This window comes from Dipodomys ordii, unplaced genomic scaffold, assembly GCF_000151885.1.
Source record: "Dipodomys ordii isolate 6190 unplaced genomic scaffold, Dord_2.0 Scaffold31, whole genome shotgun sequence".
NCBI classification, from domain to species: domain Eukaryota; kingdom Metazoa; phylum Chordata; class Mammalia; order Rodentia; family Heteromyidae; genus Dipodomys; species Dipodomys ordii.
The window spans coordinates 3282316-3310083 of record NW_012267247.1 but is presented as its reverse complement, the minus strand read 5'-3'; the positions used below and the strand labels follow the sequence as shown (position 1 = coordinate 3310083).

Genomic DNA, 27768 nt, shown 5'->3' with positions numbered 1-27768 from the left:
AAAAAAAAAAAAGGGCAAGTTTCAAAATCCTTTTTTAATTCTATAGGACAGAAACAGGCCCTACGGAAGAGCCCACACAGGCTCAGAACCTTCTTTTTTCATTATTGTTGTTTCTACTGCTCTTCCCTTCCTGCATCCCAGGCTCTGCAACCTGGGAGTGCAGATGGGCCCCTGACAGCCAGCACCAGACTCTTTGAGCCAAACCAGTCACTGCCGCATCCTTGGGCCTCTCCTGTCAGCCCAGCCAGCCCCTTGCTTCTGTCCTGTGTTCCTCCAGCTGTTGCACTGAATGGACAACAGCTTTACTCATTTACTTGTTACTTAAAAGCCTACATCTTCATCCAATGTTACCCCTGTTACCCTGGCCAGACTCAGAATCATGCTCCATCCCAGAGTGGATGCTAATTAAATACTCACTGGGAAAACAAATAGCAACATGTAAAAAAAAAAAATCTTATTCCCTGCCAGGCATTGTATTTCACACAACTCATCTCACTTGCTATGAACAACAACCCTATTATAATCCACCATTTTACAGACAAGGAAACTAGTGCCCAGACACATTAAGCAACTTGTCCAAAGATGCACAGATAGCCAGGGAGTAGAGTTTGAACCCAGGCTGCTGTTCATCCTCCTACCTCTATATCAAAGATACACGAGCCCATGCACCAGCAAAGCTTTTCCTGACAAGGTCAAGTACCCATCCTGTGATCAGAGAATGGGAGCAGGAGGAGAAACAATGAAAACAGGCAGTGGGACCTCCATCTGCCCACTTCAGGGGAAGGGGGAGCTCTGACTTTCAGAACCCAAGCAAAAGGGCTGCAGTGTGGCTCAAGTGCTAGAGCACCTGCCTAGCAAGCACAAGGCCCTAAGTTCAAACACTAATACTGCCTCCAAAAAAAGGTCTGTAGCTGGGCACCAGTGGCTCACACCTGTAATCCTAACTACTCAGGAGGCTGAAATCTGAGGTTCAAAGTCAGTCTGGGCAGGAAAGTCCCTAAGACTCTTATCTCCATTAAACCACCAGAAAACCACCACTTCCAGAGTGGCGCAGTGGCTCAAGTGGTAGAACACTAGCCTTGAGGTAAAGAGCTGAGGGAGTGTTCAGGCCCAGAGTTCAAGTCTCATGACAGACCAAAAAAAAGAAAAAAGAAAAAGGGTCTATTCTGATAGTCACAGAGCAACAGGCCAGTTTGCTGTATCAAGTGTGGCAGGGTGCTAAGAAAACAAACCCTGCCAGACCAGGAAATTGCTTAAAGCAAACAGAGCTAGAGAGGAAGTTTAGTTTAAGCTATGAGATGCTCAAAGACAAGATCTGGTCATTTGAGGCCACCCCAAGTCTTTTCCTAAAAGCAATCAGAATCCAACTCTAGTAGAGGGGTCAAAGGCAAGAAGGCTCTTGCCTACAGTCCTGAGATCCAAGGACTGTGATTCAAAACCAGCCTGCCAGCCTGGACAGTAGATTCTTATTACCTATTAACCAGTAAAAAGTCAGAGGGGCATGCACACACACACACACACACACACACACGCAGCAGGAAGGCCATTTACAAGTGAACAAGTTTCCATCAGCCACACAGTAGTGCGGCCCACTCAGCCACCTAAGTACATGACAGATTTCTTTTCCTTTCTTTCTTTTTAAACTGCTTTGTAAGACTCCCAAAATTGTCAAAGATGCAATTGAAAAAGTGGCCCACTGCTGTGTCTCAAATGTTTACCTCTTCCCACAAACCACCAGCCAGCCACAGAGAAAAGGTTTCCTGTGCCCTAACATGACAAGTTTCCATTCGCTGATGGATTCTTCCTTGATCTGTTCCATACCCTTAGCCAGAGTGAGTCAGGGCCACAGAGGGGAATCTCCCTAAGGACTTGTCATATTCTTTTTCCTCAGATTGGCCACCAACATTTATAGTACAACAATGTCAAGTATGGGCTGTTTTTCTATCCAGAGTACCTCAAAGTAGAAGTAACACTGAGGTGAGAACAGTCCCCGCATGGATCAGATGACAGCCTCCAAGCCATCAGCCCTGCCCCATCCCCAAGTCAACTCCCCACACAATCCCTCTCCTCAGCTTTTTTCTCTACTAGGGGCCAGCCACCCCTAGCTCTGCCACTTCTTCCATCCCAAGTTCCAACAACACTCTGCTACTTCATCCTTTGTCAACTCTGAGGTACTTTCCTTTAAGTGGAAGAAAAAGGAGACTTTTTTCAAATCCTTTTCACCCATCATTACTTCACACAAAAGACTAAGCACTACCAAATCCTATACTGACCACTTTCTGCTCCAGACAAGAACCAAGGACATGAAATAAACACCAATGAGAATTCAGACAATTCTAGATATCAACCCCAGCTCTACCAGTCACTGGATAACTTCCTTGTATGCAAAGTGGACTCATAAAGCTATGGTCACTGAAGAATTAATGGAGAGCTCCTGTAAAAAGCCTGCTAGATTACATTGGACAGTTCAGTCTCAGGTTAGCTCTAGCTGTGGGAGGAAGGGACAGGGAGCACAAGTTACTCTATTCCCAGGATCTAGACTTCTTTTTCCATTCAGTAACAAGCTCACATGCAAAGAATCCAAGGAGCTGGTCAATTCTGGCCCAAACTAGCCTCTACCTCAATGATATCAGACTGCTATGTAGCTTATGAGCCATGTGGCCTCCTCCAAACAAAATGGTGGCTGCCATCTTCCACCAGAGACATTTCCTGGAACTGCCATGAGGCCCACACCTCACCAAGGATACATTCTGGACTGTCTCAGAGGCATCTTGGAACCTCTGCTCAGATGCTTTTAGATTTCTTAGCCCACCCTAAGAGAAGGAAACCAGGAGAAGCACAAGGTACCCAGGTCTGCAGCTTCAACACAAGCTACAGAGCCAACCCAGCCCAGGAAGAAGGGGGTTTCCCACGCCTATATTCTGGGCGTGTTTCCCATAAGTGGATGCCAGAGATTTCGACCTCATCTCAGCAGCTCCACATCTGAGCTGGTAACCCCAGTTCCCAGGCCCCTCCTGGGCACATGCCCAGGGCTCCCCCAGCTTGGCTGCGACTGCCAGAGCTTACCTCAGAGAACTCTTCCAGTAACAAAAGTGAAGGCTGGCAGCACTGAGCACATTTCCCAAGTCCCTGAACACCTTAGTGCAGAGATGAGTCAGCCATCAGCTGGGCAGGCGGCCTGAGGAGCCTCAACTTCATTCACACCTCAGCAGCAGCACCTTGTATGTGTTTACCCATCCACACACTCCCCCACCATGCTGACTTGCCAGAGCATAATACACCTCTTGAGAACACTTAGGTCACAGAACAGTGACCACTACCAACACATTGAGGGGCGAGGGGGAAAAACAGTACCCTCCCCTCCTACTGTCCCAGGCACCTTTCTGGTTCTTAAAAATGTACCAAGCTTAAGCTTGTTTCTGCCCCCCAAACAAACTGTTCTTGGTCCTGCCATACCCCTCTCCCTAGAACACCATTTTCAAGGCTGCAGGGGCCTTCTCTTTACTTGAACTTCCACTCAAGCATCACCCCAGGGTATGGGCAGGAGGCCTATTCTCACTCCCCCCAAACTAAAGCAGAAACCTCCTCCACACCATCACTCCAGTTCACTTTGCCCCATACCATTTTAATCTCTTGGTTTCTCATCTTTTTCCTTCCACTAAAGGAACATTTTGCCCTGACATCTCTTTGCCCAGTGCATAAGACAGAGCCTAACACACAACAAACACTTAATAAATAGTTGCTGAATGAACAGACAGAGGAGAAGAAATAGCAAAGGCAAGGTGGAGAATGACTTAACAAAGCAAAAGGACGGGGCTGGGAAGGTGGCTCAGTGGTAGAGCGCTTGCCTTGCATGCCTGAGGCCCTGGGTTCGATTCCCCAGCACCACATAAGCAAAAAGAAAAAAAAAGCCGGAAGTGGCGCTGTGGCTCAAGTGGTAGAGCGCTAGCCTTGAGCTGAAGAGCTGAGGGACAGCGCCCAGGCCCACAGTTCAGGCACCATGACCGGACCCAAAAAAAAAATAAAGCAAAAGGATTCACTGAAAAGAAGAGAAGGGTGGGAAGAAAGGCACAAAAGCCAAAAGGGTTAACAAAAATATGAGCTACTTTAAGATCACCACCATTCAAAAAACAGGAGATAAGAGAACAGCATAGCAACTCCTAACACAGAAAGAAAAAGGAAAAAAAAAAAAAGAAGAAGAAAAGAAAAAGAAATTCATGTACATTTCGGGAATGGAATTCCTGGGAGTTATCCCAAGGAAATGAATCCAGAATAGGAACAAAAATAAAGAGGCACTCAAATAAAGACGATCCTAGTCCCATTGTGTATAACAGCAAAAATCTGGAAACAACCAAAATGTCCAAAAACAGAGGAAATGCTCTAGCAAGTAACATCATATCCACCGGATGAAATGTCAAGAAAGGAAGAAAATAAAGAAACACAGAATATTTAAAATAATACTACATGAACTGTCTTTTAAAAAGTACTACAAGCCAGACACCAGTGGCTCCCTATAATCCTAGCAACTCAGGAGGCTACAATCTAAGGGCCATGGTTCAAAGCCATCCTGGACAAGAAAATCCATAAATTAAAAACTACCAAAAAAGCCAGAAGTAGAACTGTAGCTTAAGTAGCTTAAGAGTCCTAGCCTTAAGCAAATAAGGTCAGGGAGAGCTGGGTGTTGGTGGCTCACCTATATCCCTAGCTACTCAGAAGGCTGAGCTCTCAGGATTGCAGTTCAAAGCCAGCCTGGGCAGAAAAGTCTGTGAGACTCTTATCGCCACAAAAAACTACCAAAAAAGCCAAAAGTAAAGTTGTAGCTCAAGTGATAAAGAGCTAACCTTGAGCAGAAAAGCTCAGGGACAGCACCCAGGTCCTCACTTCAAACCCCATGACTGACCAAAAAAAAAAAAAAAAAAAGTCTTTGTTAAGTACCAGGTACACTTTAGTAACTCTTCACAAACATCCAAAATAAAATTTTAATTTCCTTTTATTTGAACTGAGATTTATCAAGCTAAAGAACTTGCCCAAGACCATACAGTTACAAGGAAAAATCAGGAAGTGTGTGTGTCATGCACAGCCAGAGCCCATGCACACCCCTTGCATCCTTCCTGCACACCTTTCTTCTGGTGTTCTTCCCCATAGTGACATCCATGATTATTCTGGGAAGGCCAAATCTAGAGATTCCAAACAGCCCGCAAAAGTGACAAAAACATTTGAGAAACAGTGCAAGAGAATATAGCAAAAACCCAACACAAACAAAAGGACAACCAAAAGCAAATTGTTTTGTTGAGGTCACAACAGGCCAGAGAGAAAAGCAACAGAGAACAGTCAGCAAAACAGTCTTCGGGAAACTATAAACCAATCAATGTAGGGCAAGGAAGCCCCTAAATGCTAGCTCATCTCTGCAGAGATAAACAGAGGAGAGGGTCTCCCTGTTATTCAGAGATATTTCTTCCCACCACCATACACCACTGAACACCAGTGGTTCTCAATAAATGTTGGCTGAAGGTGTTTGACCTCTTGCTGTGGAAAAAGAAGTACAAGAGAGGATGCTTGGGGCTGGGAAGGTGGCTCATTGGTAGAGTGCTTGCCTCTCATACAAGAGGCCCTGGGTTCGAGTCCTCAGAACCATATAAACATAAAAGGCCGGAAGTGACTCTGTGGCTCAAATGGTAGAGTGCTACCCTTGAGAAGAGCTCAGGGACAGGGCCCAGGCCCAAAGTTCAAGCCTCATGACCGACCAAAACAAAAAAACAAAAAGAGAGAGAGAGGATGCTACTCAGAAGCCAGAGCTCATACTTATAAAACTACTCAAGACCATGGCTCAAAGCCAGCCCAGGCAGAAAAGTCTGTGAAATTCTATTTCCAACTAACTAGCAAAAAAGATGGACTAGAGATATGGCTGCAGTGATAGAGCACCAACATCAAGCAGAAAAATCCTAGGTAGAATGCAAGGCCCTAAGATCAACCCTGTACCAACACATGCACGCAAGTGTGCATGCACACACACATATACATACATGCATGCATGCATGCATGCATACATACATACACACATACGCTAAGAGAGAACGTGCTAGAACCATGGAGAATGGACTGGGCTGGACATCACGTGCACTGTGACACTGTGACTCATATCTTGCCTCCTTGCACACTGTCAGCTGGGTCTCATGGGGGCTACAGGACTAAGGAGAGGGATAGGGAGAACAATCAACCACTGAAAGCTGGCTCAGGTGCAGCAGGAGACAGGGTTAGGTAACAGGATGGGACGACAAAGCAGAGAAGTACAGAGCAAGCTTTAGGAGAACCTAGAGAGGGATCAATCCATCTCTTCATAGGAAAGGAGAGACTCCTCTCATCCTGCTAAGACAGTTAGCGCTCTGCCTGGAGGCAGAGGACTGGACTAGGAAGCCTCCCCCAATACCTTCTGTTTTCCTAAGTCCAGATGTCTAGGGCCACCATTCTTACACTGGGCTTCCTCAGGCTATGAAATTCTAGGGGTGACCTCAAGATTGGCTGGAGCTGGTTTCAGTAGAAGCTAGGGAATCATATGTTGGGGTGCTCCCATGCCATCCTCTCTCCTTTTGTGTAGGTTTCAACATATCTATAGTAATATTAAAGGCAAATATAACTAGGTACAGTAGTGTTCACCTGTAACCCCAACAGTCAGGACGCTGAGTTTGAGGCCAACCTGGGTTACATAGCAAGACCCTGTCTCAAAAACTAAAAGGCTATGCACTGGTGGCTCATACTTTAATCCCAGCTTCTCAGGAGGCTCAGATCTGAGGATCATAGTTCAAAGCCAGCCCAGGCAAGAAAGCCCATGGAACTCTTATTTCCAATTACCCACCGAGGGGCTGGGAAGGTGGCTCAGTGGTAGAGTGCTTGCCTTGCATGCATGAGGCCCTGGGTTCCATTCCTCAGCACCACATAAGAAAAAAGCCAGAAGTGGCGCTGTGGCTCAAATGGTAGAGCGCTAGCCTTGAGCTGAAGAGCTGGGGGACAGCACACACACACACACACACACACACACACTTACACACACACACACACACACACTTACACACACACACACACACACTTACACACACACACACACACTCTCAAACTCAAGCTTTTCACCTAAGAATCACCAACAAGGGCTGGAAAGGTGGCTCAGTGGTAGAGCGCTTGCCTTGCATGCCTGAGGCCCTGGGTTCGATTCCTCAGCACTACATAAGCAAAAAGAAAACAGCCGGAAGTGACACTGTGGCTCAAGTGAGCTGAAGAGCTGAGGGACAGCGCCCAGGCCCAGAGTTCAGGCCCCACGACCAGACCCAAAAAAAACAAAAAAAAAAACAAAAAGAATCACCAACAAGGCCACACCCCAGGCTTTGGGACTGCTCTTTAGAACTCCAAAGCTACTAGAGTCTTTAAAAAATATACCTCATTGGTGGCTCACACCTGTAATTCTAGCTACATAAGAGGCTAACATCTGAAGATCCAGGTTCAAAGCCAGCCCCAGCAAAAGAGTCCATGAGACTCTTATCTCCAATTAACTACCAAAAAGCTGGAAATTGAGGGTAAGAAGGTGGCTCAGTGGTAGAGGGCTTGCCTCCCATGCATGAGGCCCTGGGTTCGATTCCTCAGCACCACATAAGCAGAAAAGAAAAGAAAAAAAAAGCCACACGTGGCACTGTGGTTCAGCCTTGAGCTGAAGAGCTGAGGGACAGTGTGCAGGCCCAGAGTTCAGGCCCACAACCAACTCACCCCCCCAAAAAAGAAGAGCTGGAAATTAAGGTGTGCCTCAAGTAATAGAGTACCAGCCTTTAATAAAAAAGCTAAGGGGGAAGAGGGGTGGGGAGGGCAGGGATGGTAAGGGGAAACAAAGGAGGAGGCAACAATGCTTGCTCGTGTAATTGAAACCCCTCTGTATGGTATTTTTACAATAAAAACTTATTAACATTAAAAAAAAAAGCTAAGGGACAGCACCCAGGCCCTGAGTTCAAGCCAGAGGAACAACACACAAAAAAAATAAATAAATAAAAATATTATGCCATATTAACAAGTTTCTTTCCCAGCTGAAGCAGACAGGAGTTTGCAGACTCAAATTAGAGTGTATGAGGAAGTAATTAAGGCTGTCCAGGTTCAAGAAGAAGCTCAGTCTCCCATTAGCTTTGTGACTCTAAGTAAGTCACTTAAGCTCTCTGCACCTCAGTTTCTTCTTCTGTAAAAGGAGCTTATAAGGAGTGAGCCTTCTTCTTCAGGTTAGTAAGGAGAAATACATACCACAGAAAGCTGCTGCTAGCAAGGGGCCAGGATGGGGTGATCTCACAGTAAATGTCAGCTCTTGTGACACATCCATTTTGCAACAGGTAGAGATGGTCGTTTGGAAACCACACATCCATTTGACTCAGAGAGGGAGGAAGATGAAAGGGGGTAGAACCAGCAAGTAATTCTGACACTTCAGGCAGTAGCGCCCCAGGGTGGCCCCTGCCAGCCTCTGCTAGGGGCCAGAAAGAGCTCCGCCTCCCAAAAAGCCACCACCAGCAACAGGAAGCTGCTTCCTTTCCTCTCCGTCCTGGCCACCATTTCCTTTTTTGTTTTAAAAAGCATTCTTCCACAGCAGCCCAGTCCTGCCCCTCCCCTCCAGCCTGGACTCAAAAGGCACCCACCACCATCTCCATTTCTCCTGTTTTTTCTGCCCGCCAAGAAATCCTGAGGTTCAAGGTAGACCCCGAGGGCAGCAGGCTCTGGGCAGCAGCTGAGTACACCCAGGCCAGGAGGAGAGGCGAGGCGAGGCACCAGGCAGGCAGACAGACCTCTCAGAGCAGATCTTCTTCTCTCTGCTGGAAAGAATTAAGTGAACAGGTCTTCAAGTGTCAAGGGCATGGCATCCTGAGACCTCTGCTTTCCTCTGACTGACACCCCCAGCCCAACAAAAGGCAATTTCTGCCACCAGCAAGTACAAGAAAGCAGGCCTCTGCTCCCAATCCTGCTGGTGTTGTGAAACAAAAGGCTTAAAACACAAAAAGAACAATGGCAGGGCCAAGGGAGTGAGTAGAGTACCTGCCTAGCAAGCCCAAGCCCAATTTCAATCCCCAATACCACCACAAAAAAAAAAAAAAAAGCCACTGAAACAAACTTACAGTATCTTGTCTCTCCTTGCTTATGGCTAAGGCTGTATTTCTCAATGTTCAGCTGGGAGCTTGGGGGAGGGGGTGAGTGTATTAAGATGAGAACTCCTAGATGGGTAATTGTGAGAACCCTGCTGCAGGACTTTGCAGAGCCTTTAAGGCACAAATTTTCATTCTCTAGCATCTCCAAAAGGGAGTTAGTTGATACAAAATACCCTCAAGTATATGAAGCCCTCTTTCACAAGAGAAGCATCTTGCAGAACACAGTATGGGAAAGACTACAGTAAGCTTTTTCAAGGTCTCTAGGCTTACTGAAGCAAAGGTCAAGATAGTGGCTACTAAGGGAGAAGACTTAGGTGGTTGGTATTTGGTTGTTTTTTTTTTTTAATTACCTATAACTTTTTTTTCTTACCAGCAAAACTGTGTACCTTGAAAGAGGCCAGTCCTGCCTATCCATATCAAAACTAAAATCCTGAGCCAGACATCAGTGGCTCATGCTTACAATTCTAGCTACTCAGAAGGCTGACATTTGAGAATCACAGTTCCAAGGCAGCCCAGGCAGAAATGTCTGTGAGACTTTTACCTCCAATTAACCACCAAAAAGTGGAGCTGTGCCGGGCGCTGGTGGCTCACGCCTGTAATCCTAGCTACTCAGGAGGCTGAGATCTGAGGATCACGGTTCAAAGCCAGCCCGGGCAGGAGAGACCGTGAGACTCCTATCTCCAATAAACCACCAGAAAACCGGAAGTGGCGCTGTAGCTCAAGTGGTAGAGCGCTCGCCTTGAGCTGAAGAGCTGAAGGACAGCGCCCAGGCCCAGAGTTCAAGCCCCACGACCGACAAAAAAAAAAAAAAAAAGTGGAGCTGTGGCTCAAGTGGTAGAGTGCCAGTCTTAAATGGAAAAGTTAAAGGACAGTAGCACATATGCACACACACACACACACACACAAACTAAATACTGGCCAAGCCAGAACTCAAAGCATGGGGGTGGCTAGGTGGTAAGGTAAAAGGCCCCACTATCCTATAAACAGCTGATCTCATCAGATTTACAAAGCCATCTGATCTGAAAGCAAAACCTTCAAATCAATCTGTTGAAAAATGTAAGTCCACCATCTGTGCTATATAAATTTCTTTTCCTAAGCACAGACTACATATTTTATTCTCTTTTTTATAAGAATTTTAAAAACAAGGGGTGGGAAGGTGGCTCAGTGGTAGAGTGCTTGCCTCACATTCATAAGGCCCTGGGTTCGATTCCTCAGCACCACATAAACAGAAAAGGCTGGAAGTGGTGTTGTGGCTCCAAGTGGTAGTACGCTAGCCTTGAGCTGAAGAGCTGAGGGACAGCGCCTAGGCCCAGAGTTCAGGCCCCATGACCAACCAAAAAAAAATTTTTTTTTAAAAACAAGAATTACCTCATTCTTGTAATTATTCTGAGGGTCGAAAATGCAAGGGGGAGAAAAACAGAAAGCAAATATGATGGCTTTGAGTTGTTATTTGGAAAGGCAATCTGCCCAGTTAAAACAACAGTTGCCCTTCAATGCCAGGACACTAAAAACACAGATGTTAAAATGCATAGGTTTGGGGATGGCAATGTGACTTAGTGGTAGATTGTTTGCCTAGCGTGCATGAAGCTCTGGATTCAATCCCTCAGTACCACATAAACAAAAAGGCCAGAAATGGCACTGTGGCTCAAGTGGTAGAATACTAGCCTTGAGCAAAAAAAGAAGATCAGGGACAGTGTCCAAGCCCTGAATTCAAGCCCAAGGACTGGCAAAAAATAAAAAATAACAAAATGCATAGGTTTGTTGAGAGGGGAAAAAAATGGGACAGCGAGGTAAGGGTAACATTGACCAAAAAGAAACACCCTCTTTACCTGACTTATGTATCTATTACCCTTCTGTACATCACCTTTACAATAATTATTTTTTAAATGCATAGGTTTGGGGCTGGGAAGATGGCTCAGTGGTAGAGTGCTTACCTTGCATGCATAAGGCCCTGAGTTCCACTCCTCAGAACCACATAAGCAGAAAAAAAAAGCTGGAAGTGGCGCTGTGGCTCAAATGGTAGAGTGCTAGCCTTGAGCTGAAGAGCTAAGGGACAGCGCCCAGGCCCAGAGTTCAGGCCCCATTTTGAATGAATAAATAAATAAATAAATTTTTTAAATGCATAGGTTTGATCTGAGGGGATGCTGGCAGTATAGATTGAAACTTTTCTCAATGCAGATGAGAAACGATACCACCTATGAATAAATAATTTTATCTCAACAGTTATTCCCAAAACAGCCCTCTGCATCTCCACCTGGGTAGTAGAATCAGAGAAAAGGTCAAAATGGAAACAAAGACAAGATAAAAACACTCTCTGGAAGCAACTGGAAAGAACCTGTAACAGAATCTTTACTGCAAAACCAGCAATGGATGGGATAAAGAAATCAAAATTGACATGAGCTTTTAAGACAAACATCAGGTCTTGGAGGAGTAGAAAGTAGAAGAATGAGAAGCCCCTGAAAGTATGCAGGGTCAGAGTCAAGATAGTCTATTCTTGTTGAGCCTGGCATACCACATGACACTCCATACAGTGCTCCAAGAATCTGCCCAACCCTCAAGGTCTAGAATACACTGAATGGAAAAGGGAAGACAAATCTACATGCTTCCTCTTGAAACATTCCTGAGGCACAGACCCCATCATCACAGGTAAGCTGCTGCTCCACCTGCTTCCCAATCTTCATCAGCAGACCAGGTTCAAAGTACTTTCATAGAGGAGCTGGGAAGGTGGCTCAGTGGTAGAGCGCTTGTCTTGCATGCCTGAGGCCCTGGGTTCAATTCCTCAGCACCACATAAGAAAAAAGCCGGAAGTGGTGCTGGGGCTCAAGTGGTAAAGCGCTAGCCTGGAGCTGAAGAGCTGAGGGATAGCACCCAGGCCCAGAGCTCAGGCCCCACGACCGGACCCAAAAAAAAAAAAAAAAAAAGAAAGTACTTTCATAGAAACCACCCACTGGTGACTCATGTCTGTAATCTTAGCTACTCAGGAGGCTGAGATCTAAGAATCTTGATTTGAAGCCAGCCCAGGCAGGAAGGTCTATGAGACTCTTACCACAAATTAACCATCAAAAAGCTAGAAGTGGAGCTGTGGCTCAATAGTAGAGCATTAGTCTTGAGCAAAAAAAAACTCAGGAACCATGCCCAGACCCTGAGTTCAAGTACCAGAATCTGGCACAATAATAATTATAATGTGTTATAGTGAGAGTACACTCAACTGAGTGGGTCTTCAAATCTGATTTTCAGCCCAGTACTCTGTATTAACCACTCTGTTAATTTTCCCCACAGGGATTCCTGGCAAGTCACTTCTCCCTCGAAGTGTTCAGTCTCCTCATCTACAAGATGAGTTGACTGGATAGGACTTTCTGCAGCCCTCAGGAATCCACAACCATCTGACTGTGTACTGTCCAAAGGTGACCAGTCTCTGGACACAGTGAGCTCTTGAGTCCAGTCCTCCCTCTGCTGCCTTAGAACCAGGAAAGGTCCCAGAAGATGTCCCTGCACTGCAGGCAGCCTCAAAACTGAACCCACAATGTGTGACATCTAATGCAGACCTCCAAACACAAACAACTACATAACTACTACCCAGCTGGGCACTAGTGGCTCATACCTCTAATCCTAGCTACTTTGAAGGCTGAGATCTAAGGATCACAGCTTAAAGCCAGCCTGGGCAGGAAAGTCAAAGAGTCAGGAACAGTACATAGGGCCTGAGTTCAAGAACCAGGGACAGATGCCAAAAAATAAATAAATAAAGGAAAAAACCAGCCGGATACCAGTGGTTCACACCTGTAATCCTAGCTACTCAGGTGGATCACAGTTCAAAGCCAGCCCAGGCAGGAAAAGTTCATGAGAGGGCTGGGAAGTTGGCTCAGTGGTAGAGCGCTTGCCTTGCATGCCTGAGGCCCTGGGTTCGATTCCTCAGCACCACATAAGCAAAAAGAAAAAACCAGAAGTGGCGCTATGGCTCAAGTGGGAGAGCACTAGCCTCGAGCTACAGAGCTGCGGAACAGCACCTATACCCAGAAAAAAATAAAATAAAAAAGGGAAGAAACCATGACTGACTTTTTTATTTATTTATTTTTTTTTTGTCAGTCATGGGGCCTGAACTCTGGGCCTGGGCGCTGTCCCTCAGCTCTTCAGCTCAACGCTAGTGCTCTACCACTTGAGCCACAGCACCACTTCCAGCTTTTTCTGTTTATGTGGTGCTGAGGAATCAAACCCAGGGCCTCATGCATGTGAGACAAATACTCTACCACTAAGGCACCTTCCCAGTCCCTTGACTGACATTTTCTGACACATATCCCAACGCATCAGCCATGGCCTTGTTCTGTCTCTTGTTTAAGCCCCTGGACTTCAACATGGATACAGATGCAGTAGCAAGCCAGGAACCAACGGGTTGCACCTATAATCCTAGCTATTCAGGAAGCTGAAATCTGAAGATCATGAATTGAAGCCAGCCCAGGCAGAAGTTTCATCTCCAAATAACCAGCAAAAACCCAGAAGTGAAGCTGTAGCTCAAGTATTAGAAAACAAGCCTTCAGCGAGAAAGTTAAGCTAGATAGAGCACAAGGCCCTGAATTCAAGCACCAATATCAACACACCAACACTTGCGTGCACACACACACACACACAGAATGCAGTGGCAAAGAAGTTAATGTATCATTTTACTTTATGACAATAAATAAGTTATAAAAAAAGAAATTAATGTATCATTTCCTAAATCATGGCATTCCTGATGGGGAGGGGGACAGGTATATTATGCTCACACACATGCACATACACACAAACATCTCTTTGCAAATTCAGAGAATAAAAAGGTTGGAAGACTATTCAGCACAATGTTCACAGGAACTAACCCCAAGAAGTGGTTTATGGGTGATTTTTGTTGTTATCCAACCTGACAGTTTCCTTTTTAGAAGAGAACATGTCATCAATATGTATTTAAGCATTTCAATTAAAAGTGGCAAGTTAAAGAATAGATTTCTAATCTGAAGAATTGTTTAGAAAGAATAGGCAGGTGGCCATTAAAAAAATTATGAGTAAGTTGATCTCTAGGCAGCTTCTCGTTTCTCAGAATGAAACCAGCCCAGGGCCAGTTGCATCACCATTTGCTTACTGCCCAGTATTTGAGGATGTACTGGGCCTGTGTAGAAGAGAAGCAGTCCCATGCCTAAACTCATACACAGGCGGTACAGCATAAGGTGGCCTCTGGTGAGCCTAGTCATCTGGAATTGAGCTATCATACGTCCCCAGGTCATTTCCTTGTCGTCAGAAATTGTGACCTTGACCAGGTTCTTCCAGACCAGTCAACCCAGGTTCAACTACTTACTAACTCAGACTCTCTCCATCCCTTTGAGGTACAATTTCCTCCTCTTCAAAATGGGGATAGAACTCCTGCAGGGCGTTTGTTAAGTGTTCAATGAGGCAGAATGTGCCAAGAACCTTGTGAGAGCTTCACAAGGAGCATGACCAAGAATGTTCTCATTCTGTGTGGGCGCCCTCCCTCCCCCTCCCCTCTCTCTCTCTCTGCAAAGGCCACTCCATAACCCCAGACACACCTATGCACCTTTGAACTGAATGTAAAAAGGGACTTCAGCTGGCCCAGTAGCTCACGTCTGTAATCCCAGCTACTCAGGAAACTGAGATCAGAAGATCACAGTTCAAAGCCAACAGGGTAAGAAAGTCCTCAGGACTCTTGTCTCCAATTAACCAGCCAAAAGATGAAAATGGAGCTGTGGTTCAAGTGATAGAATACCAACCCTAAGTGGAAAAAGCTCAGGGACAGCACCCAGACCTTGAGTTCAAGCCCAGTACTGACACAAAAATGGCAGGGCTGGGAACTTAAGCCATCCTGTTTCAAAGGACATCCATTTTCAAAACACAGCTTAGAGACCCAGCCAGATCTTGCTTCCTCTCCATACCACCACAAACACTGTCACCACAGGCCGGCACCTTGGCATGATCTCGCTCCAGACCGTAGCCATCAGGGCAGGACTGGAAGACTTCCAATGCAGAATGCCATTTTCCAGGATTCTGAGCCAACCCAAGTGTCTGGGTGTAGAAATAGCCCAGGAGGTAAGAAGGTATCTCAGTCACTGTCCCCAGGCAGCAAACCAGGCTCTAAGCACCGCCCCATCCTGGGCTGCAGATATGAAGAGGCCTATCTCCTGCACCAGCCCTCGCCTGGCTCCCAGTCTCTGGAAACCACAGACCTCTGAGCAGCACTCGGGAAATAGGGCCGTTCGCGGAAAATGTTGCCAAAGTTAAAGTGGGTACCAAAAGGACAGGGCCTCACTCTGCATCCCTCCAGGAATGATTGAACCACTCAGGCACAGGGTTAAAACTGAGGCAGAGAAATGTTGCACTTAAGAGAACAGAGCTGCATCAGAAAAGGAAAACCAACTTTAGGTCTCAGTCCCACCAAGATATGTATCTTGGGAAAATTACTAAGACTCTAGGACCATTTCCCATGGGATCAGGAAGTTGGGACAGGCCAACAACTCCATGGATTCCCAAAGCAGGACAAGTTCCTAAACTCTCTCTGCTAGCCCAGGTACTGGAAGTCCTGCTGCTTATCTGCCTATCTGTCCCCCTTTCAGCCGAAAATGCCCCTCAAATCCAGGAGAGGACACTCAAGGCAGCCACATACACATCAGTAGTGAGTTAACATGTGTCCACAATGCCTTGGAAACCTAACCTGAGGACTCTTCCAGCAGTTCTAGGGGGCCAGGGAAAGCTCAGGACCTCACATAATAGCAGTCCTAGGGGTCCAGGGAGAGCCCAGGACCTCACATAACAGGGCTCCAATGAGGATCAATCTCCCCACTCACACCACTGTCCCAGGAGCAGCAGGGCCTCCCTAGTTACCTTATACTCCAGGGCCACTTCTCAGGGAATGGGCCAAGGTCAGAGTGTTATCACTACAGCTGCACAATGTTACCTACCTAGCAAGGCCTCATAAGCAAAGTCATTGGGGGACCTTCCCAGGCCCATGGTAGGGAGTCTGAATGGGCACAGCCTGTTTCTCAAAGGTGCTATTGGGCTGGTGACAATGTACCCCCAAAGCTCAGTATGGGAAATTGAGCATCAGCTTTTGCATATGTCGCCCTAGCACTGGACAAAGCTGGACACACAGACAATGAAGGAATAAACTGGCTTAGACCAGACCCAGCTGAGAGGTAAGCCAAGGTAGAGCACAGCTGGACACAAAGAACACCCTTACTTGCCTGGTAGAATTCTCAGACCCGAGAAGGGCACAGTGGAGACAGTGTATTGGGTCTACCATGATGAAGAGCAACTTTCCTCTACAGAGAGTTTGGCTATCTCCCTTCCTTTCCATTCTAAGAACAAAAATATGCTTGTGGCCAGGTACTGATAACTGATGCCTACAATCCCAGCGACTCAGAAGGTTAGGATCTGAGGATCTTGGGTCAAAGCCAGTCTAGGTAGAAGGGTCCTGTGAGAATTTATCTCCAATTAACGAGCAAAAACCCAAAAGTGAAGGTGTGGCTCAAGTAGTAGAGTGCAAAAGCTAAGGGTGAGTGCAAGACCCTGAGTTCAAGTCCAGATATACACACAGAAAACATAGTGTGTGTAATGATCAGTGAGTCTCAAGGAAACGTGAGGAGGTCAGCATACTGCCAGGCAAGTAAGGAATAAAACATTAAACCTCACAAAATCCACCCTTTTCAACACAAGCAGGTCCACTCCACACAGCAGTGCTGTCCCTGGGGCAGTCTAAAACACGAATGCCTTCATGTCACAAGCTTAGATCTTGAAAAGCAGCAGCCTACCCCCTGGTCACAGTCTTCCAGGGACATTTCACATGCTGCTGCTCCCACCAAGTGCTCATCTAAGGAAAGCCAGAATGGACTGGGTTCCTTAAGGTTCTGATATATTCCAGAAGTCTCATATAGTTGCAGAAGCCAAACCCTCTGGCCAGATCCTTCTTCCAAAACCAGCAATCCAATGTTGCAAGCACAGCCACTGGGGGCCAGTTTGGTATGCAAGAGGAGCCTGCAGAACAGGAAAGGAGGCCGAGTGGACACTGACACTGGCCCAACTGGCCTCTCCACATGCTGCTGGGATGGCTTCCTGGCCTGTGTCATCCACCTCTAGAAAATCAGAGCCAGCTGCATTATTAGTCTCTTCTCCTAAAGGTGCCCTGGGCATGAATGCCATGGAGCCCTCACTAGAGAAGTTTACAAGCGTACTGACAGGCTCAGCTCAAAGAAACACTGCTGGGGTAATTCTGTCCATTCTCATTTTTCAGACACAGAAGCTCAAGAGACGGCCTGGGACTGGCACAAGGTCACCCAGAAAGAATCAGGGGCCATTTTCAAAGCTGTGGACTTCCTGTTCACCACAGTGTTCACACTATTGAGATTCTTGCAGCAATCTCCAACATTATCAGTCCAGTAAATCTGAATTTTTTTTTCCAGTCCTGGGGCTTGAACTCAGGGGCTAGGCACTGTCCTTGAGCTTCTTTTTTTATTGCTCAAGGCTAGCACTCTACCACTTGAGCCACAGTGCCACTTCTGGCTTTTTCTGTTGATGTGCTACTGAGCTCTGGGCTTCATGCATGCTAGGCAAGCACTCTACCACTAAGCCACATTCCCAGCCCCTGGATTTTATAGAACTGTTCTTAAACAAGCATATGTACAACAGCTTACGCAGATGTCCAATTTAACCCAACTGAGCGTCCTTTGCTAATCCACTAAACGCAACGCTGAAGAACCCTTGGAGATGCCCTCCAACCTCCTTGTTTTGGAGATGAGACTGAGGCCTCCAGGATGAAGGGATTTCCTCAAAGTACACAGCTGCAGCCCTACAGAACTATTGCCAACAGTCTAAATTCCTGTCTTTTCAGGGAGCAGGGTGACCCTGAACCCACAGCAGAGTGTAAAGAACAGGGAACAGACATAGATCTCATTCTTGCTGCTAATCACCAAGATGACTATCCAAACACACTCAGCAGGGAGGTCACTGAGCAACCAGCTCAGAGGCCTAGTCAGCTGGACACTGAGGTGTCATGATCCCACACCTCTGTCAAAATGTGCAACTTTGGAGGTCAGCGAACCAGGAGGACAAAAAGCCATCTACAGAGGATGAAAGCAAATCGTTCATTCTCCTATATCCACCCTGGGAGCCAGGAGCCCTGCAGAGGGGCACAGGGATGATCCACAGAGACCAACACAGAGAACATCCTCTCAGCCCAACAACACAGCAGTCCAACCAGACACAGAGTGCAGGACAAGGAGCCCTCCCTCCCGGAACTAAGTCACACAGGCCCCCTATTGTGTCAGCTTTAAAACTGAACTTTGCTGGGCAAACACACTCAGCTGTGTTCAAGAAGTCCACATGCAGAAAGGCCCCCCAAGAAAGGGGGAGAAGCTTTGTTGATCTATTTTTTAAGCAAAGGCCTGGTGGAGCCTTGTTGATTTGTTTTTTAAGCAAAGCCCCGGTCAGTCATTTGCTATAGTAACTGCAATAAAAAGCAATAACAGTCAGCACTGGCTGGATTCTTTCACTCTCTCTGGCTTTTGTAGATTTTTTTAAGAAAATAAAACCAAGGAGTCACCCTGAGCATTTTGGATCAAACCAAGGATTTGGACTCGCAGTGTGCAAGGAAAGAGGCCTGATATAATAATTACCGCCATCACTGGCTGGCTTTATGACAGCTGGCAAAGGCAATTAGCAATGGGGTGGAGGGGTGTGTGTGGACTGAGGATCTAATAAAACAAAACATCTCCAGTCTCACAGGGGCCCAGACGCAGCTAATGTAAGGCGATGAGAGGTTCTTCTTCAGGACAGTGCCGTTATTAGTTAATAACTAGTCCCCAAAATGTCAGAGGCCTCCCAATCCTTGGATGGAAAAAAAAAAAAGCAAGTTGGGAATGCACTAGTTCCCCTCCATTGGGTTCTGAGAACCCAACATCCATTCTGCCTGATTTTTCTAGATCCTTCTAATACTGCACTTCCCAGCTATAATTTGTGAGAGTAGGAGGGCCCCCTATCTTGTTTCTCCTTTACCCTCCAAGCTGTCTCCACCAGAGAACCCCTGAAGCAGTGTCTTCTTCCCACCAAAGGCTCCTTCCCCCAGCATAATCTTTCCCAAACCAAAACTACTCAATGGTTTGGGGAAAGTCAGTTGGTAATTACATTTTGTGGCACCGCGAAAGGAAAAGCACCCAATGCCTGAAGAGCAAAAAAAAAAAAAAAATGCAATTTCGGCACTTTCTTTTGGAAAAGCGGCATTGGAGACCTGGAGGAGAGAGAAAAGGACGAGGGACACGACGGAAAGCAGGGCGGCGTGTGAGAGGAAGCCTGCGCTTCTAACGCACTGACACCCCAGCCCAGGCTCCTGAGCTCCAGCCCTCGGGGAAAAAAGTCCAGCGCGTGACTCTGTGGGGCCAGAAGTCTCACGGACCCTGGCGATGAGACAGGGTGCGGGAGAGGGGAATAGGGCTGATGGGGGGGAAGGGGGGAGTGTTCGCGCGCAGCCCGCCCCGCCCCTCACAAGGGGGGGTCCCCAGGCCTTCCTGCCCCCCCTTCCCCAAATCCGGCCCAAGGTGAGAGAGCTAGTCTCGAGTCTCCCCCCCCCCCCCCGCGCACCGGCTAGCAGTGGAAAGGGCGACCGCTTCCAGGAAGGAGCCCCCCGGGCTCCAGGATGCGCCTCAGGAAGGAAAGCGCCGGGGGACGCGGGCAGGGGGGCTCCCCAGGCCCAGCGGGGTCCCGGGCCCAGGCGCGCGCGCGGCCCCTTACCTCCAGGGTCCGGATCTCCTGCTGGGTGAGGTCGTTGGACACGGCGCATTTGGTGCGCAACCCGCGCAGGCTGCCGATGGAGATGTCGATGAGCTTCTGGAGCTGGCCGCACTGCTGCAGCGCCCGGCCGGCCGCGGCGCCCCCGCCGCCGCCCTCCTTCTTCTCCCCCATCGCCGCCGCCGCCGCCGCCGCGCGCAGCGCCGCTCTATCCATGCCTCGGCATCGGGGCCGCAGGGGGCCGAGGCAGGGAGCCCGGGGGGACACGGGCGCCTCGGCAGGGAAGCCCCCCCCACACACGCACACACACACACACACCCTGCGCCGTGAAGGGGCTGGATGAAGTGGGCCCCTCGGCGGTGCCGAAGCAGGGATGCTCTCCCGAGCCGGCCGCCGAGTCCGCTGTTCCCGCCGCCCAGCCGCGGCGGCAAAGCGAAAGCCGCGGCGGACCCGACGGCTGCAGCTCCCCGAGCCTTTAAGCGGCTGCCGGGACCCGAGCGGTGCCGCGAGGCATGCTGGGACTTGTAGTCCGCGCCGCGCACCTGCCGCCTGGCCCGCGCCCTCGGGGCCCCGCCCGCGCGCTCCGCCTCGGTCCGGCTCCCGGGCACCTGCCCTATTGGGAGGGGCTGCCGGGCGCTGGCTCCTTCCCCCGGTACTGAAAGGCTGGGGTGCCTCCTCTCCCTCTTCCCATCTCCCCCACACCCTACACATACACACACGTCCCCGGCCTTCCCGCGACCCCCGGATGGGGCGGGGCACAGACCCGCGTTTCAGTGTCAGCCTAGCCCTGGAAAATGCGGATTGTGGCGGTTCCATGTATTTGTGGATTTAGGGGCTGCCATGTACTGGGAAGGGTCTGAAAGAATTTTTTCTAGCAAGATGCCGGGCTGGTGGCGTGGCTCAAATGGCAGAGCGCCAAGCAAGCAAGCTAAAAAAAAAAAAGCCTGAGTTCAAATTTTGACTCTACCACTATCTGGAGTGTTACCTTGGGCAAGTGGTGGTTCTCTGAAGGTGTGTTTCCCCTCGCATCCCACTCAAAGCTTGGTATAAGGAACGCGTTTATGTATCTGCAGCCCTAGATTGATTACTGGTGCACATAAGTCACTGGACCAATGTTAGCAAGTGTTCCTTTCTAAGCTCGGGTTCCCTAAATAAGGCCATGAACCCAAGCAGTCAGTGGGTATGGCAGCAATACTACAAGCCTGTATTTGTGCCTTCTAACCCAGCATTCAAGCCCACCCAAAGCATTATCTCCTCTCCCATCAGGCCACTTCGTGCATTCTGTTAACTGGCAAAGTTTAAAACCATGTGTCTGATCAAAAGTCTTCTTATAGACTTAAGACTATAGTCTTCTTACAGACTCTCTTATATGTCCAACATCTGCCAACCAGACGAAATTTCTCCCTACTGAATTTTCCTTTTGAGCTCATTGAATGTAAAATCACCAACTAAAGTTATCTGTGCATCCTTTCCATAGAATTGTCAGGCAGACAATAAGGGGTACACAAAGTTGTGCAGTGCATCTCATGTGCTCTTTTAGACAAGTCCTATCCAATGGCCTGGGCACAATGTGGGGAGGTTATGAAAAACTACATAGATTTTTTTTTTGCTTTTTGTTTTTTGTCTTTGGCACAGGGCATGGAATCCAAGCATTATTTTATTGTCCTGGGGCTTGAATTCAGGATCTGGGCACTGTCCTTGAGCCTCTTTGTGCTCATGGCTAGCACTCTACCATTTGAGTGCCACTTCCAGCTTTTTCTGAGTTGTTTATTAGAGATAAGAATCTCCTGGTGGGGCACAGATGGCTCACTCCTGTAAGTCTAGCTACACAGAAGGCTGAGATCTGAGGACCACGGTTCAAAGCCAGCCCAGGCAGGAAAGCCCGTGAAACTCATCTCCAATAAACCAACAGAAAACCCCAAATGGCGCTGTGGCTCAAGTGATAGAGCACTTGCCTTGAGCTGAAGAGCTGAGGGAAAGTGCCCAGGCCCAAAGTTCAAGCCCCACAACCAACAACAAAAAAAAAAAAAAAGAATCTCCTACCTGGGCCAGCTTGGAACTGCAATCCTCACATCTGAGCTTCCTGAGTATCTGGGATTACAGGTGTGAGCCACCAAAGCCCAGCTTATTCTTTTCTTTTTTACAAGTTATTTATGTTTAATGCTTAAAGGTCTGAATGCATAATCTTACCTCATAGAAGAACTGGTGGTCAATGCAATGCATTAAAACTATGTACAAAAAAAGGCAACTAACCATATGGCAGTGGCTCATGCCTGTAATCCTAGCTACTCAAGAGGCTGAGATCTGAGGATCCCGGTTCAAAGCCAGCCTAGGCAGGAAAGTTCATGAGACTCTTCTTTCCAATTAACCACCAGAAAACCAGAAGTGGCACTGTGGCCCAAGTGGTAGAGTGCTTGCCTTGAGCTGAAGAGCTCAAGGACAGCGCCCAGGCCAGGAGTTCAAGCCCCATGACCAAACAAAAAAACAGGAAGAAAGCAAGCAATGTTCACCCAGGACAGAGTACATTCTTTATGTCTCTGGGGGGAGGGGGGTCGATACAAACCTTCTTCTTCAAGCATTATATTCTTGCTTGAGTGTCAGACACTAAAACACTTAATACTGGATGGCAGTTTATATCACCCCCTTACTTGAGTGGGATATTAACTTTTTTGGTGGGGAAGGGGGCTTGAACTCAGGGCCTGGGGCTGTCCCTGAGCTCTTTCACTCAAGGCTAGCACTTTACCACTTTGAGGCATAACACCACTTATGGGGGGATTTTTTTTGTGTTTAATTGGAGATTAAAATCTCACAGGGCCTTTTCTGCCAGGGCTGACTTTGAACCGAGATCCTCACATCTTAAGCCTCCTGGGTAGTTAGGATTATCAGGGTGAGCCACCAGCACCCGGCCATAGTTTTGTGTTTTAGATGTATCAGAATCACCTGGTGGCTTGTTAATTCCTATTCCACAAGTCAGGGGATAGGCTCTGATAATTGGCATTTCTAGCAAGTTCCAAGGGGATGATAACTGATGTCCATGCTGCTATGATGGGGACAATGCTTTGAGGGGACCCATGTGCAGAAGAAGGTCAATGGGCCATAGACTTGTCTCAAGGGATCATTCATGGCTCTGTCTGGAGGGTTCAGACCTCCACTGTCCAGTAGCCAGAGCTGCCAGGCTTCAGCAATGGGCTCACACTAACTCCCAGCTTGCAAGAGATCTCTGGGCAAATGCCTATTTATGCTCTGGCTTTCTGCTGGGCCACATCATGCTTAACACTTGGTGTACAGCTCATTCTACCTTCTCATTTGTCCTCTTTCACAAGAATACAAACTTCCTATGGGTAAGGCTTTTGTGTGTGTGTCTGTCTGTCTGTCTATCTGTAGGTGTAGCCATTAACACAAAGCATATTGGGCCAACTTGATATAAGAAGCTACACCCTTTGGGGAAAATGCACTGCCATGTTGGTGGTCGTGGCTGGACTGAAGATTGGGCAAACTCCAGCGCCCAGGCTGTTCTCCCACCAGGCTCCATGTCGCCAGCTGCTTCCTGTTCTGTGAAGGTTCCTTTCTACCTGGACAGAACATTCAGTAGCCATGGTTTTCATGCCTGCTTAGCTCAGCTAGACTTGGTTTGCAAGGTCCAATGAGCCACACATTTCACAAAGCCACAGAGAACACAAGGGTCTGTAAGAAATCTCTCCTCTGTACTTTTAGTAGTCATTAAGTAACCACTCAGTGTCACTTAGATGGCAGGCCCAGTTCTGACCGGAAAGAAAACAGCAGTGGACAACCCAAAAATCCTTACCTTTGCCAGGCACTAATGTCTCATACCTATAATCCTAGCTACTCCGGAGGCTGAGATATGAAGATCCTGATTCAAAGCTAGTTTAGGTGGACAAACCTGAGCGACTCTTATCTCTCCAACTAACCTGCAAAAAGTCAGAACTGAAGGTGTGGCTCAAGCAAGTAATAGAGCACCAGCCTTGATTGAAAAAGCATAAATGATTATTTTTTTTTGTTGGTTGTGGGGGTCTGAACTCTGGGCCTGGGCACTGTCCCTCAGCCCTTCAGCTCAAGGCTAGCGCTCTACCACTTGAGCCACAGCACCACTTCTAGCTTTTTTTGCTTATGTGGTGCTGAGGAATTGAACCCAGGGCCTCATGCATGCAAGGCAAGCACTCTACCACTGAGCCACCTTCCCAGCTCAATATACAAGATCTTGAGGCTCTGAATTCAACCCCCCCACCCCCCCTCTCTTTCTCTCTCTCTCTCCTTGCTGAGTTGCTGTGTAACATTGAACAGGTCATAAGTGCTCAGCTAATCTCTGGTGTGGCTCCTCATCCACAAGATAGAAACATGTTGTGAGGATAAACAGAGAATTATGCAAAATGGTGATCATAAAATAAGGGCACAACAATCATAAAATAAGGGCACAACATATTTATTTGGTAATTACTACTAAGCAGTTTCTTTGGGCTGTTCCAAATGCCTGATTCACTCTTTTATTTTATTTTTGTTCCCATATTAGGGATTGAACTAAGGCCTAGCACTTTCCCTTATTTTTTTTTTTTCACAAGCCTGGCACTTTATCACTTCCACCTTTTTGGTGGTTAACTGGAGATAAAAGTCTTTCAGAAGGGCTGGGAAGGTGGCTCAGTGGTAGAGCGCTTGCCTTGCAAGCATGAGGCCCTGGGTTCGATTCCTCAGCACCACATAAGCAAAAAAAGCTGGAAGAGGTGCTGTGGCTCAAGTGGTAGAGCACTAGCCTTGAGCTGAAGACCTGAGGGACAGTGCCCAGGCCCAGAGTTCAGGTACCATGACTAGCAAAAAAAAAAAAAAAATCAAAACTTGGGCTGGGAAGGTGGCTCAGTGGTAAAGTGCTTGCCTTGCATGCATGAGGCCCTGGGTTCAATTCCTCAGCACCACATAAGCAGAAAAAGCCAGAAGTGGCGCTGTGGCTCAAGTGGTAGAGCGCTAGCCTTGAGCTGAAGAGCTGAGGGACAGCGCCCAGGCCCAGAGTTCAGGCCCCACGACCGGATCCAAAAAAAAAAAAAAAGTCTTTCAGAAAAAGCAGGGCGCCAGTGACTCACACCTATAATCCTAGCTACTCAGGAGGCTGAGATCTGAGAATCTCGGTTCAAAGCCAGCCCGGGCAGGAAAAACCATGAGACTCCTATCTCCAATAAACGACCAGAAAACCGGAAGTGGCGCTGTAGCTCAGGTGGTAGAGCGCTCGCCTTGAGCTGAAGAGCTGAGGGACAGCGCCCAGGCCCAGTGTTCAAGCCCCACGACTGACCAAAAAAAAAAAAGTCCCACAGACTTGCCTTCTCAGGCTGACTTTGAATCTTGGTTCTCAGATCTCAATCACCTGAGTAGCTAGGATTATAGGTGTGAGCCTCAGACACTGGACAGAAGCAATTTTTTTCAGCTACCTGTCCCATGCAGCTCCCAGGGAGAAAATCCCAAGGACTCTTTGTGGAATCCAGCCTTAGGCGTGAATTCCAGAGCTAAAGCCTACACCAGTTTTTATCCCTTGGGGCTCCGCTGACATCTCCCAGCTTATCTGCTACCCAAGGCAGTTTCAAGTCAAGGCCCTGATTTAAGAATTTGATGAAGTAACAAGCATATCTAGAATAAATAATAATACATTGATACCCATAATGATGATAAAACATCTTTATATTGAAGGCCTCCTTGCAGGCTGTCCATGAACCCCAGGGCTATAGACAAGGTTAAGAATCCTGCCGTCCAAATGAGTTTCTCTGTCTTTACTCAATCATCTTGAATGGCACTTTGGACTTTCATGTCTTGGGGGGCGCATGGGGGAGTTGTTTGTTTGTTTGTTAAGCAGTACTGGGGCTTGAACTCTGAGTCTTTTGCTCTTGCTTGGCTTTTTCTGTCAAGGCTGGTACCCTACCACTTGAGTCACACCTCCACTTCTGGCTTTTTATTGGTTAATTGAAGATAAGAGGCTCACAGATTTTTCTGTCCAGGCTGGCTAGGAACCACAATCCTCATATCTCAGCCTCTTGAGTAGCTAGGATTACAAATTTAAGCCCCTGGAGCATTGGCTCCACCCCCTTTTGTTACCTCACTCCTTCCTGAGCTTCTGTCCCTTCCTACCCTGCACAGAGCCTTGTGCTAGTAGACATCCAGCAGACCCTCCCCCTCTGTTTCACCTTATGAACCTTGCCAATTCCCAACCTGGGCAAAACCCAGCCCTCCACCTTCTCGCAGCAGCTGTGTACTGCTGGAGAAAAACACACAGTCCTGCCATTGCTTGCCCTTTAAATTTGTGACCACAGACCTCAAATTGGCACTCTTCACTCAGGCCTGGCAGAGCTACCAGTCTTTCCTAGAAAGTTCATTTTCCTGCTCTCCAGTATGGCAAGTTCTCCACACGCCTCAGCCAATTATCTTGGCTCATCTTCCTTTGAGAACCCCCCAAACCAACAGATCAGACAACACTCCTGATCCCATCCCAGGAGTCCTGGCTCTCCTCCTGGAGCCATAGAGGAGGCATTCTGTTCAAGACGAAGGCCAAGAACTTCGTTCAGGCTCCCAGTTCTGTCCTCTCCAACAAGCCCCAAGTCTCCATCCAGCAAGCAACTGGGTTGTCTCTGAGTCATTATTTTGTCTCTCTCTGCCCTGTTATTTTCACATGCATCCAAACATATTGTAGTATTCCCTTCATGAAGGAAAATAGAGGGGGGAAAAAGGAAGGGAAGGAGGGAGGGGGAAGGGGAGAAGAGAGGGAGGGAAGAAGGAAAGAAAGAAGAAAGGAAGAGAGAAAAGAAGAAAGAGGGAGGAAGGAAAGAAGGGAGGGAGGGAGAGAGGAAGGGAGGGAGGGAGGGAAGAAGGAAGGAAGGAAGGAAGGAAGGAAGGAAGGAAGGAAGGAAGGAAATTCAAGCCTCAGTATCACAAAGAAACAAAAACAAACAAAATAAACTATGTAAAGATGAAGTTAGTAGCTGAGCATGATGGCACATACTTATGATCCCAGCCCTTTTAGAAGCTGAGGCAGAAAGATTGGCAGGGGAGGGGGGAGTTTGAAGTAAGCCTGGACCATGTAGCACGACAACCTGTCTTTAAAAACCAAATAGGCCAGGCACCTATGGCTCATGCCTGTAATCCTAGCTACTCAGGAGGCTGAGATGTGGGGATTGTGGTTCAAAGCCACCAGGTAGGAAAGTCTGTGACACTCGTTTCTAAATAACCACTAGAAAACAAGAAGTGGCATTGTGGCTCAAGTGGTAGAGCACTAGCCTTGAGCTGAAGAGCTGAGGGACAGTGCCCAGGCCCAGAGTTCAAGCTCCAAAACCAAAACCAAAAAGAAGGAGGAGGAGGAGGGGAAGGAGGAAGAGGAGAAGGAAGAAGAGGAGGAAGAGGAGGAGGAGGAAGAGGAAAGCAAGCAAGCAAGCAAACTAATTACAAAGCTGAGGAAGAAACAAAGATACTGGGCCCCAGAAACAAGCCACAGTAGGAGTGGGGGGGTGGAAAATTGTCCTAAGGGCAATGGAAGAGGGCTGCAGGGCAGCCTAGAGGCAAGTGAAGACTAGGATACCCAGCTCTGAAGCTAAGGAAGGAAATAAACACTGACCTCTGCTTCCACATTCAGCTCTGCTGCCTTTGCCTTCCTTGGCTAATCCCGTTTTGAAGGGTCCTAGGAAGAGCATCTGGGATGCAGGACTGAAGGAACACTCACTCTCCCGGGATCTGAGGGGAGTGCAGCTGGAGCACAGTAGGGATCCTGGCCAGGTGATTGGCCAGCACACCTTCTCTTGGCTCCAAATCCCCTCCAGCTTCTACCCTGCATCTCTCCATGTAAAGCAAACCTGAGAAGAGCCATCAGCAC

At 47.8% G+C, this 27768-nt stretch overlaps 1 protein-coding gene across 4 annotated transcripts in view; it reads right to left on the bottom strand.

Annotated features, from left to right (window-relative positions):
• Positions 1-20050, bottom strand: part of Ksr1 (kinase suppressor of ras 1) — a 151831-nt gene extending 131781 nt beyond the window's left edge. For 3 of the 4 annotated variants that reach the window (XM_013016588.1, XM_013016590.1, XM_013016591.1), the window contains exon 1: positions 19917-20050. The gene's annotated coding sequence lies outside the window, so the exon portion shown is untranslated. The remainder of the gene's footprint in view (positions 1-19916) is intronic. The other variant, XM_013016589.1, reaches the window with a different exon arrangement.
• Between the last annotated feature and the right edge of the window lie 7718 nt (positions 20051-27768).